This window comes from Oryzias latipes, chromosome 6, assembly GCF_053564925.1.
Source record: "Oryzias latipes strain Hd-rR chromosome 6, Olatipes_Hd-rR_3.1".
Classification (NCBI taxonomy): Eukaryota; Metazoa; Chordata; class Actinopteri; order Beloniformes; family Adrianichthyidae; genus Oryzias; species Oryzias latipes.
This window is the reverse complement of record NC_136242.1, coordinates 10,473,972-10,486,260: the sequence shown is the minus strand read 5'-3', so window position 1 is coordinate 10,486,260 and position 12,289 is coordinate 10,473,972. Positions and strand designations below refer to the sequence as shown.

The following is a 12,289-nucleotide window of genomic DNA, read 5'->3' as shown; positions in this document are numbered from 1 at the left end:
GATATTTGTGAATTCATACGACCTACATTCTAGAACCGACATAGGTGTGTATACAAGACAGTGTTTCCTACTGACTGGCTGCTTTTTTCATTCACATCAGGACATGTGAAGCTTTTGTGGGGAGCTGGGATTTGAGGTGGGTCACCAAGTCCCACCTATTAACAGGCGTCCATGAGTCCAGTGTCCTGCTGCAAGAGTTGCTCTCATTGGCAGTGAAGTGGTTAGTTATCGCTTCTCGGCCTTTTGGCTAAGATCAAGTGTAGTATCTGTTCTTATCAGTTTAATATCTGATATGTCCTCCAGTGGAGGACAACGTATTAAGCCGATTTTTGAAGAACGGATGTGAAGGTGGAGCTTGCTCTATTCACTCCATGCATTGACCCAGTATTGCAGTGTTTCTGGGAACAGTGCCCACATCTTTAAATTGGTACAAAGAAAAAGTTTTTAGTCCAGCTGGTAGTACTTGATTAATGTTAAAACGACTGTTTAGGTGAAATTAAATTCTGCCAGACTGTAACACTGTTTGCAAGTCACAGCACTCTCAAGGAGTCTGCTGTTGCAGCAGGGCATGGATGACATCATCCACGGCCAAACGTTTGATGCAGTGGAGGGGGCATGGTCCTCAAAGTCATCAAGTTAAAGGTTTTGTATCAGCGTCAGCATGCAACTTTTGATGTAGTGGAGGGGCTGTGTTCATTCAATGCTGTTGTTCAAAGGTACCACATCAGTGACACAAAACACCCTAGAAGGCTAAATTCAATCCACTTGAATGCAGTCAGCATAAAGCCTATGAGTCAAGTTTTCTTCAACTGTTTGTGTGTCTACGGTTAATTTGTGTCTCTAAATGTATACGTGAAAAATGATCCAAATATGGATATTTGTGAATTCATACGACCTACATTCTAGAACCGACATAGGTGTGTATACAAGACAGTGTTTCCTACTGACTGGCTGCTTTTTTCATTCACATCAGGACATGTGAAGCTTTTGTGGGGAGCTGGGATTTGAGGTGGGTCACCAAGTCCCACCTATTAACAGGCGTCCATGAGTCCAGTGTCCTGCTGCAAGAGTTGCTCTCATTGGCAGTGAAGTGGTTAGTTATCGCTTCTCGGCCTTTTGGCTAAGATCAAGTGTAGTATCTGTTCTTATCAGTTTAATATCTGATATGTCCTCCAGTGGAGGACAACGTATTAAGCCGATTTTTGAAGAACGGATGTGAAGGTGGAGCTTGCTCTATTCACTCCATGCATTGACCCAGTATTGCAGTGTTTCTGGGAACAGTGCCCACATCTTTAAATTGGTACAAAGAAAAAGTTTTTAGTCCAGCTGGTAGTACTTGATTAATGTTAAAACGACTGTTTAGGTGAAATTAAATTCTGCCAGACTGTAACACTGTTTGCAAGTCACAGCACTCTCAAGGAGTCTGCTGTTGCAGCAGGGCATGGATGACATCATCCACGGCCAAACGTTTGATGCAGTGGAGGGGGCATGGTCCTCAAAGTCATCAAGTTAAAGGTTTTGTATCAGCGTCAGCATGCAACTTTTGATGTAGTGGAGGGGCTGTGTTCATTCAATGCTGTTGTTCAAAGGTACCACATCAGTGACACAAAACACCCTAGAAGGCTAAATTCAATCCACTTGAATGCAGTCAGCATAAAGCCTATGAGTCAAGTTTTCTTCAACTGTTTGTGTGTCTACGGTTAATTTGTGTCTCTAAATGTATACGTGAAAAATGATCCAAATATGGATATTTGTGAATTCATACGACCTACATTCTAGAACCGACATAGGTGTGTATACAAGACAGTGTTTCCTACTGACTGGCTGCTTTTTTCATTCACATCAGGACATGTGAAGCTTTTGTGGGGAGCTGGGATTTGAGGTGGGTCACCAAGTCCCACCTATTAACAGGCGTCCATGAGTCCAGTGTCCTGCTGCAAGAGTTGCTCTCATTGGCAGTGAAGTGGTTAGTTATCGCTTCTCGGCCTTTTGGCTAAGATCAAGTGTAGTATCTGTTCTTATCAGAGCTGTCCTTGCATCTTGCCAAACGACAGAGACTGTGATCACTCCGACGGTTGTTGATGCTCGTCTGTTGTGACTTGTCATCGTACAAACTACTGGAGATATCGGTGCTGCGCAATTGAACGTTTACTTTTCCTACTGAACTGTCAATGTCCTTTTTCTGTTCAGGTGTCCTGGAGCAATCCAAGTTAAGGTAATTACTCCTGCCAAGCTCACCCGCCTGTGGTGCCTCCAAAATGTCAGCAGCTTCTGCAGGCATGCGGAGGCACCACAGCGTCCGGTTTACCTTTCAGGAAATTGAAGGTAAGGTAACTTACATGTCCAGGCTTGATTTTTCAAGGAACTTGGTCCAGAAAACCCTAGGTTTCAAACCTGAAGACCTGAACTGTATCTTGACCTTACCATTGAACAAAGGTTTTGATGTAAGCTTTCGAACTAGCTCTACTCTCAGCGAATTCTGGACTCGTTTTGAAAACATGAAATCCCATTTTGCACTTTTCACAGTAGAAAAGCTTACAGACAATTCAATGAAAACCGTCATTGTCAAAATGTTTAATGAAACTGTTAATGCAGAAGACATTTGTGTGTGGTTGGGCAGATACTGTTCTGTAAAAGGTCAAGCTGTTAAGGTTAGGGATGTAGACGGTATTTGGAACTGTGCCTGGCGAGTGCCTGTCAATCTAAGACAAGACCCACAAGGTTTCCAGGGTCTAAAACATCTCCCATCCCTGATAGTGCTGGGGGAGAATAGAGGTTATGTTTACTACCAAGGACAACCTAAACTTTGCAGAAGGTGTGGAGAGCATGGCCATCTGGTGGAAGATTGTTCAAAACCTTTCTGTGGTAAATGTAGACACACTGGTCATGTGTATGAGGAGTGCCCAAATGGCCGTCAATGTAACCTCTGTGGTGAAACAAACCATCTCTTTAGAAACTGTCCTAAGTCATTTGCAAATAAACTTAAAACTGGGAAGAGCAAACCTGACACACCTGTGGTAGGTCTCACTAACGAGACACCTCCTGATGCAGCACACCTGCAGGAGATTGCGCAAATGATAACTGACAAAGAGGAAGAGCCACTCCAAATCCTCCCAATCAGTGAACTAGAGAAAGACAATGGTAAAATCGAACAAAATGTAAGAAAAGACATGACTATGAAAAATGACCACAGGATTCTTCACGATGGACAACCTAAAAGACCAGCTCCGGTCTCGCCATCAGACTCTCTGCTGGCAGTAGAAAAGAAGGGCAGAACTGAGGATCCTACGAAGGAATCCTTCAGTGAAGAATCACGTGTGTTCCTCCCACCAGACTCCCCCAATGAAATTTCCTTTTTGGCTTTTAATCTACAGTCGACCCCCTTAAACTCACTTGAAGCTGACTTTCATCAGGAAAATACATCAGCAGTTGAAAATTCAAAGAAACCCAACCCGTTAGTCCTGACGGCCCAAGACATTGACAGAGATTTCCTCCCAACAGATGGGACATAAACTGACTATTACTAACCTGGTCTCCCTCCCTTACATGACAATACCTGCCTTAACTTTCTTTTTCATACTTATGACAATTACTCTAGTGACAATAAATGTAAGAAGTATAAAATCTCAAGTCAGAGCCAATGGCATCCTGACATACCTGCAAAGTGTGAAGTCCGATGTAATTTGTCTACAAGAGTGCGGCATCCCGTACTGCAGTAGTTATAAAACGTGGGAAGATCTGTGGCCAAATAGATCGCTATGGAGTGGGTCAAATGAAAACAAAAATGACGGTGTGGCTATCTTGATTAAAAACCCTTATATATCGGTTAAAGGTTTCACTGTTATACGAGATGGCAGAGCCCTGTTAGCACGCTTATCATTTATGGGCAGAGACTTGAACGTTTTGAACCTTTATGGTTACAATGATAAGAATGCAAGATACAAACTTTTAGAAGATGTGCAAAGTTTTATGTTAGGCAGAGCCCCGTTTATAATGGTAGGGGACTTTAACTGCATACTAAGCAGGACAGACCGAAATAAAACTGGGACATTTTATAAATTGGATAAAACATCTCACTTACTACGGCGTATGGTTCAGGACTTTAGGCTGACTGACTGTTACAAAACTTTGCATCCGCTTGATGGTGGGTTCACTTGGTTCAGTGGGGACAACTCTGTAGCATCACGTATAGATTATGTGTTTACCAGAGATTGTCTCCCCATAAATGCCACACTTACCCCAGTCTTTTTTTCAGACCACCACATGTTGACGTGCACAGCTGAGTTAAATCTGAGTGTAACACCAGGGAAAGGTCTCTGGAAACTAAACTGCTCACTTTTAGAGCAGGAAGATCTTGTGGAAGAATACAAAGAACTATACAGGGGATGGCAAACACTACAGGACCTGTATACTTTTAGAGCTCCCTGGTGGGAGATGGTTAAAAAAAGAACTCAGAGCTTCTTTAAAACAGCAGGCAGAAAGGGAAAAGCAAAAGATAAAAGACGCACGACTGACCTCCAGAGGCGCTTACAAAGGTACTACAATTTAAATAAACAAGGGATGGATTTTAATGAAGAAATTAAAGACGTAAAAAAAGAAATGATGGAATTAACAGAGAAAGTTAGTAAAGGAGCCATTATTAGAAGCAGAGAACGAGAGATAGAAGAGGGGGAAAAGTGTACACGTTTTTTCTTTAAGAAAGTCATCAGTAAAACTGACACCATGGTAACTCTCCAGAAAGGAGATGGCTCCCTAACCCAAACCACAGAAGAATTACTCACGACCCTTGAAGACTATTACAGAGAACTATATAGCACTAAATTGCTAAATGAAGAAGCCTTACATGACATTCTGACTAAAGTGGAGCACACCCATAGTCTAAACACAAATTTTGAGAAGTTAGTCCAGGATTTAACAGTGACAGAATTGACCAAGTGTCTGACTTCCTTTGAGAAAGGAAAATCACCAGGGATGGATGGGCTCCCTGTGGAGTTCTACTTGACCTTTTGGGACTTATTAGCACCAGATATGTTAACATTGTTCACAGAATTTGAAAACCTGGACCAATTACCTGACAGTTTTAGGACCGGCATAGTAACATTAATCTACAAAACCAAAGAAAAGACAGACTTAAAGAATTGGAGACCCATTTCCTTACTTAATGTGGATTGTAAACTTTTCAGCAAACTCCTTGCCACAAGACTAACATCTTGCCTAGAGGACCTGGTTCATCAGGATCAGGTTTGTGCCATACCTGGACGCAAAATCACGGACCATCTCATTCTCATAAGAGACTTGATCAGCCTCTCTAAAGACAGGTCAAACCGCTTGGCAATAATGAATTTGGACTTTGAAAAAGCTTTTGATCGCGTATCCCATCAGTACCTGTTTGCGTTGTTGGCAAGACTTGGCCTCCCGGAACGTTTTGTCAGATGGATAAAATTGCTCTACAAAAACATCTCCAGCAAAGTAGCTGTGAATGGTCTTTTAACAAAGAAAGTTAACATTAACTCTGGTGTGCGACAAGGTTGCCCTTTGTCAGCGTTACTATATATTCTCTGCATAGAACCCTTGGCACAGATATTAAGGACAGACGGATACATTCAAGGTCTTCACATACCAGGTACTGGCGGCCTCGATGTGAAGTGCCTTTTATATATGGATGACATCAATATTATATGTGCAGACAGCCGGTCGATAACCAGGGCACTGGAACTGACCGAGTGGTATGGTCAAGCTTCTGGAGCAAAATTGAACAGACACAAGACCAAAATCCAATTTTATGGACCATGGACACATACTGAAACGGAGAGTCTTTCTCTGCAGGTGACCTCAAATAACCAGAAAATCTTGGGAGTATGGTTTGACAAAGAAGGCGAGGGAGGAAATAACTGGCCAGAGGTAGTTTCAAAAGTGCGACAAAGACTAGGCTTTTGGTCAACAAGAAAGCTAACAATGGAGGGGAAGGTTCTGGTCTTGAAAGCAGTAATCCTCCCTTTATTTCTGTTAATCAGCTCAGTATTTATGCCACCACTAAGAGTCAGGAGAACCTTAGAACGAGAAATGTTCTATTTTTTGTGGAACTCCAAATGGGAAAGACTAAAAAGAGAAATAATGAAAAGCCCAAAAGAAAAAGGGGGTAAGGGTGTACCGGACCTGTACCCTTTTCTCGGAGCGCACTATATCAGCTTGCACACCAAGCATATTGTGGGCAAATCTAAAAGCGTAAAGACAGCTGCATTGGTTAGATTTTGGATGGGAGTCTATGTTAAAAAGTTAGGTCTAGGAAACATTGATCTGAGAATTCCAATGTCTTTCACGCTAAACAAAAACTACAAAGAAATACAAATCTTTCTTCAGAAATTCAACTTGGAAGGATCAAACAGGGATGCACTGACAAATCACAGACTGCTTATTTCTTCCAAACAGGAGCAAAGACCTGTGTGTCGAGTAAGGGGATTTGGAGAAGAGGAGTCAAAGAGAGTCTGGTACCTGGTGAACCATCCTCTTCTTCCCAACCGGCTGAAAGATCTGTCGTGGATGGTGGCTCATGAGGTTCTCCCGGTCAGGACTGTTATGCACTCCCGGGGCATGTCCAGAATTCCTCTTTGCCCCCGTCCAGGTTGTGGCGCGCCAGAGACGGTGAGGCACCTGTTCTGGGAGTGCAGTGCTGCTGTAGACCAGTGGGCGACAGCTGGCTCCTCCGGCTTCCCGTACTTGCCAGCAAAGGAAGATCTTACAGCACAACTAGTGCTCTATGGGAGGAGGCAATGCTCAGATCAGAAGGCTGAATGCACTACATTACAATGGCTCTCCCTAGCCGCCATAAAAGACGCCATGTGGACTTCCAGGAATTTGCTGGTGAGAAAGCACAGGCAGATCCCCCCCGTGGGTGTGATACGATTGGCCGCAGCAACGGTACACCTTGCCATGACTGCAGGCGGCAGGCCATGAACACATCCACAAAGAAGAATCGCCTTGTCGCCCATTCGGATGGGAGGAGCTGGAGTCCCACAGGATAAAGGTCAAAGCAGCGACGGTCTGACTCTCCGGAAAAGGCAGCTGGAAAGGAGCACAAAGGGGAGGACCTCCTCTGAGCGCCACACTGAAAAGATCCAGAAAATGCTGAAAAGAAGATGACTGGAGGATCACCGGTGCCTCACTCCAAGACTCAGGAAAAACTTGCCTAATGGCAATAGAAACATTCTGACCATTGCAGTTGTACCTGAATAACTAAATAAACTTTTAAAAAAAAAAAAAAAAAATCTGTTCTTATCAGAGCTGTCCTTGCATCTTGCCAAACGACAGAGACTGTGATCACTCCGACGGTTGTTGATGCTCGTCTGTTGTGACTTGCCATCGTACAAACTACTGGAGATATCGGTGCTGCGCAATTGAACGTTTACTTTTCCTACTGAACTGTCAATGTCCTTTTTCTGTTCAGGTGTCCTGGAGCAATCCAAGTTAAGGTAATTACTCCTGCCAAGCTCACCCGCCTGTGGTGCCTCCAAAATGTCAGCAGCTTCTGCAGGCATGCGGAGGCACCACAGCGTCCGGTTTACCTTTCAGGAAATTGAAGGTAAGGTAACTTACATGTCCAGGCTTGATTTTTCAAGGAACTTGGTCCAGAAAACCCTAGGTTTCAAACCTGAAGACCTGAACTGTATCTTGACCTTACCATTGAACAAAGGTTTTGATGTAAGCTTTCGAACTAGCTCTACTCTCAGCGAATTCTGGACTCGTTTTGAAAACATGAAATCCCATTTTGCACTTTTCACAGTAGAAAAGCTTACAGACAATTCAATGAAAACCGTCATTGTCAAAATGTTTAATGAAACTGTTAATGCAGAAGACATTTGTGTGTGGTTGGGCAGATACTGTTCTGTAAAAGGTCAAGCTGTTAAGGTTAGGGATGTAGACGGTATTTGGAACTGTGCCTGGCGAGTGCCTGTCAATCTAAGACAAGACCCACAAGGTTTCCAGGGTCTAAAACATCTCCCATCCCTGATAGTGCTGGGGGAGAATAGAGGTTATGTTTACTACCAAGGACAACCTAAACTTTGCAGAAGGTGTGGAGAGCATGGCCATCTGGTGGAAGATTGTTCAAAACCTTTCTGTGGTAAATGTAGACACACTGGTCATGTGTATGAGGAGTGCCCAAATGGCCGTCAATGTAACCTCTGTGGTGAAACAAACCATCTCTTTAGAAACTGTCCTAAGTCATTTGCAAATAAACTTAAAACTGGGAAGAGCAAACCTGACACACCTGTGGTAGGTCTCACTAATGAGACACCTCCTGATGCAGCACACCTGCAGGAGATTGCGCAAATGATAACTGACAAAGAGGAAGAGCCACTCCAAATCCTCCCAATCAGTGAACTAGAGAAAGACAATGGTAAAATCGAACAAAATGTAAGAAAAGACATGACTATGAAAAATGACCACAGGATTCTTCACGATGGACAACCTAAAAGACCAGCTCCGGTCTCGCCATCAGACTCTCTGCTGGCAGTAGAAAAGAAGGGCAGAACTGAGGATCCTACGAAGGAATCCTTCAGTGAAGAATCACGTGTGTTCCTCCCACCAGACTCCCCCAATGAAATTTCCTTTTTGGCTTTTAATCTACAGTCGACCCCCTTAAACTCACTTGAAGCTGACTTTCATCAGGAAAATACATCAGCAGTTGAAAATTCAAAGAAACCCAACCCGTTAGTCCTGACGGCCCAAGACATTGACAGAGATTTCCTCCCAACAGATGGGACATAAACTGACTATTACTAACCTGGTCTCCCTCCCTTACATGACAATACCTGCCTTAACTTTCTTTTTCATACTTATGACAATTACTCTAGTGACAATAAATGTAAGAAGTATAAAATCTCAAGTCAGAGCCAATGGCATCCTGACATACCTGCAAAGTGTGAAGTCCGATGTAATTTGTCTACAAGAGTGCGGCATCCCGTACTGCAGTAGTTATAAAACGTGGGAAGATCTGTGGCCAAATAGATCGCTATGGAGTGGGTCAAATGAAAACAAAAATGACGGTGTGGCTATCTTGATTAAAAACCCTTATATATCGGTTAAAGGTTTCACTGTTATACGAGATGGCAGAGCCCTGTTAGCACGCTTATCATTTATGGGCAGAGACTTGAACGTTTTGAACCTTTATGGTTACAATGATAAGAATGCAAGATACAAACTTTTAGAAGATGTGCAAAGTTTTATGTTAGGCAGAGCCCCGTTTATAATGGTAGGGGACTTTAACTGCATACTAAGCAGGACAGACCGAAATAAAACTGGGACATTTTATAAATTGGATAAAACATCTCACTTACTACGGCGTATGGTTCAGGACTTTAGGCTGACTGACTGTTACAAAACTTTGCATCCGCTTGATGGTGGGTTCACTTGGTTCAGTGGGGACAACTCTGTAGCATCACGTATAGATTATGTGTTTACCAGAGATTGTCTCCCCATAAATGCCACACTTACCCCAGTCTTTTTTTCAGACCACCACATGTTGACGTGCACAGCTGAGTTAAATCTGAGTGTAACACCAGGGAAAGGTCTCTGGAAACTAAACTGCTCACTTTTAGAGCAGGAAGATCTTGTGGAAGAATACAAAGAACTATACAGGGGATGGCAAACACTACAGGACCTGTATACTTTTAGAGCTCCCTGGTGGGAGATGGTTAAAAAAAGAACTCAGAGCTTCTTTAAAACAGCAGGCAGAAAGGGAAAAGCAAAAGATAAAAGACGCACGACTGACCTCCAGAGGCGCTTACAAAGGTACTACAATTTAAATAAACAAGGGATGGATTTTAATGAAGAAATTAAAGACGTAAAAAAAGAAATGATGGAATTAACAGAGAAAGTTAGTAAAGGAGCCATTATTAGAAGCAGAGAACGAGAGATAGAAGAGGGGGAAAAGTGTACACGTTTTTTCTTTAAGAAAGTCATCAGTAAAACTGACACCATGGTAACTCTCCAGAAAGGAGATGGCTCCCTAACCCAAACCACAGAAGAATTACTCACGACCCTTGAAGACTATTACAGAGAACTATATAGCACTAAATTGCTAAATGAAGAAGCCTTACATGACATTCTGACTAAAGTGGAGCACACCCATAGTCTAAACACAAATTTTGAGAAGTTAGTCCAGGATTTAACAGTGACAGAATTGACCAAGTGTCTGACTTCCTTTGAGAAAGGAAAATCACCAGGGATGGATGGGCTCCCTGTGGAGTTCTACTTGACCTTTTGGGACTTATTAGCACCAGATATGTTAACATTGTTCACAGAATTTGAAAACCTGGACCAATTACCTGACAGTTTTAGGACCGGCATAGTAACATTAATCTACAAAACCAAAGAAAAGACAGACTTAAAGAATTGGAGACCCATTTCCTTACTTAATGTGGATTGTAAACTTTTCAGCAAACTCCTTGCCACAAGACTAACATCTTGCCTAGAGGACCTGGTTCATCAGGATCAGGTTTGTGCCATACCTGGACGCAAAATCACGGACCATCTCATTCTCATAAGAGACTTGATCAGCCTCTCTAAAGACAGGTCAAACCGCTTGGCAATAATGAATTTGGACTTTGAAAAAGCTTTTGATCGCGTATCCCATCAGTACCTGTTTGCGTTGTTGGCAAGACTTGGCCTCCCGGAACGTTTTGTCAGATGGATAAAATTGCTCTACAAAAACATCTCCAGCAAAGTAGCTGTGAATGGTCTTTTAACAAAGAAAGTTAACATTAACTCTGGTGTGCGACAAGGTTGCCCTTTGTCAGCGTTACTATATATTCTCTGCATAGAACCCTTGGCACAGATATTAAGGACAGACGGATACATTCAAGGTCTTCACATACCAGGTACTGGCGGCCTCGATGTGAAGTGCCTTTTATATATGGATGACATCAATATTATATGTGCAGACAGCCGGTCGATAACCAGGGCACTGGAACTGACCGAGTGGTATGGTCAAGCTTCTGGAGCAAAATTGAACAGACACAAGACCAAAATCCAATTTTATGGACCATGGACACATACTGAAACGGAGAGTCTTTCTCTGCAGGTGACCTCAAATAACCAGAAAATCTTGGGAGTATGGTTTGACAAAGAAGGCGAGGGAGGAAATAACTGGCCAGAGGTAGTTTCAAAAGTGCGACAAAGACTAGGCTTTTGGTCAACAAGAAAGCTAACAATGGAGGGGAAGGTTCTGGTCTTGAAAGCAGTAATCCTCCCTTTATTTCTGTTAATCAGCTCAGTATTTATGCCACCACTAAGAGTCAGGAGAACCTTAGAACGAGAAATGTTCTATTTTTTGTGGAACTCCAAATGGGAAAGACTAAAAAGAGAAATAATGAAAAGCCCAAAAGAAAAAGGGGGTAAGGGTGTACCGGACCTGTACCCTTTTCTCGGAGCGCACTATATCAGCTTGCACACCAAGCATATTGTGGGCAAATCTAAAAGCGTAAAGACAGCTGCATTGGTTAGATTTTGGATGGGAGTCTATGTTAAAAAGTTAGGTCTAGGAAACATTGATCTGAGAATTCCAATGTCTTTCACGCTAAACAAAAACTACAAAGAAATACAAATCTTTCTTCAGAAATTCAACTTGGAAGGATCAAACAGGGATGCACTGACAAATCACAGACTGCTTATTTCTTCCATACAGGAGCAAAGACCTGTGTGTCGAGTAAGGGGATTTGGAGAAGAGGAGTCAAAGAGAGTCTGGTACCTGGTGAACCATCCTCTTCTTCCCAACCGGCTGAAAGATCTGTCGTGGATGGTGGCTCATGAGGTTCTCCCGGTCAGGACTGTTATGCACTCCCGGGGCATGTCCAGAATTCCTCTTTGCCCCCGTCCAGGTTGTGGCGCGCCAGAGACGGTGAGGCACCTGTTCTGGGAGTGCAGTGCTGCTGTAGACCAGTGGGCGACAGCTGGCTCCTCCGGCTTCCCGTACTTGCCAGCAAAGGAAGATCTTACAGCACAACTAGTGCTCTATGGGAGGAGGCAATGCTCAGATCAGAAGGCTGAATGCACTACATTACAATGGCTCTCCCTAGCCGCCATAAAAGACGCCATGTGGACTTCCAGGAATTTGCTGGTGAGAAAGCACAGGCAGATCCCCCCCGTGGGTGTGATACGATTGGCCGCAGCAACGGTACACCTTGCCATGACTGCAGGCGGCAGGCCATGAACACATCCACAAAGAAGAATCGCCTTGTCGCCCATTCGGATGGGAGGAGCTGGAGTCCCACAGGATAAAGGTCAAAGCAGC

General features: G+C 43.4%; 3 non-coding genes across 3 annotated transcripts; all 3 read left to right on the top strand.

The window, feature by feature from the left end:
* The first annotated feature begins 227 nt into the window (after window positions 1–227).
* On the top strand, window positions 228–418 carry LOC144992620 (U2 spliceosomal RNA). The gene has a single exon (XR_013656689.1). It is a non-coding gene; the product is annotated as a U2 spliceosomal RNA (small nuclear RNA).
* Window positions 419–1,100: 682 nt separating this feature from the next.
* LOC144992619 (U2 spliceosomal RNA) lies at window positions 1,101–1,291 on the top strand. Its single transcript, XR_013656688.1, has one exon. It is a non-coding gene; the product is annotated as a U2 spliceosomal RNA (small nuclear RNA).
* A 682-nt stretch (window positions 1,292–1,973) lies between these two features.
* LOC144992928 (U2 spliceosomal RNA) lies at window positions 1,974–2,166 on the top strand. The gene has a single exon (XR_013656966.1). It is a non-coding gene; the product is annotated as a U2 spliceosomal RNA (small nuclear RNA).
* Window positions 2,167–12,289: the final 10,123 nt, after the last annotated feature.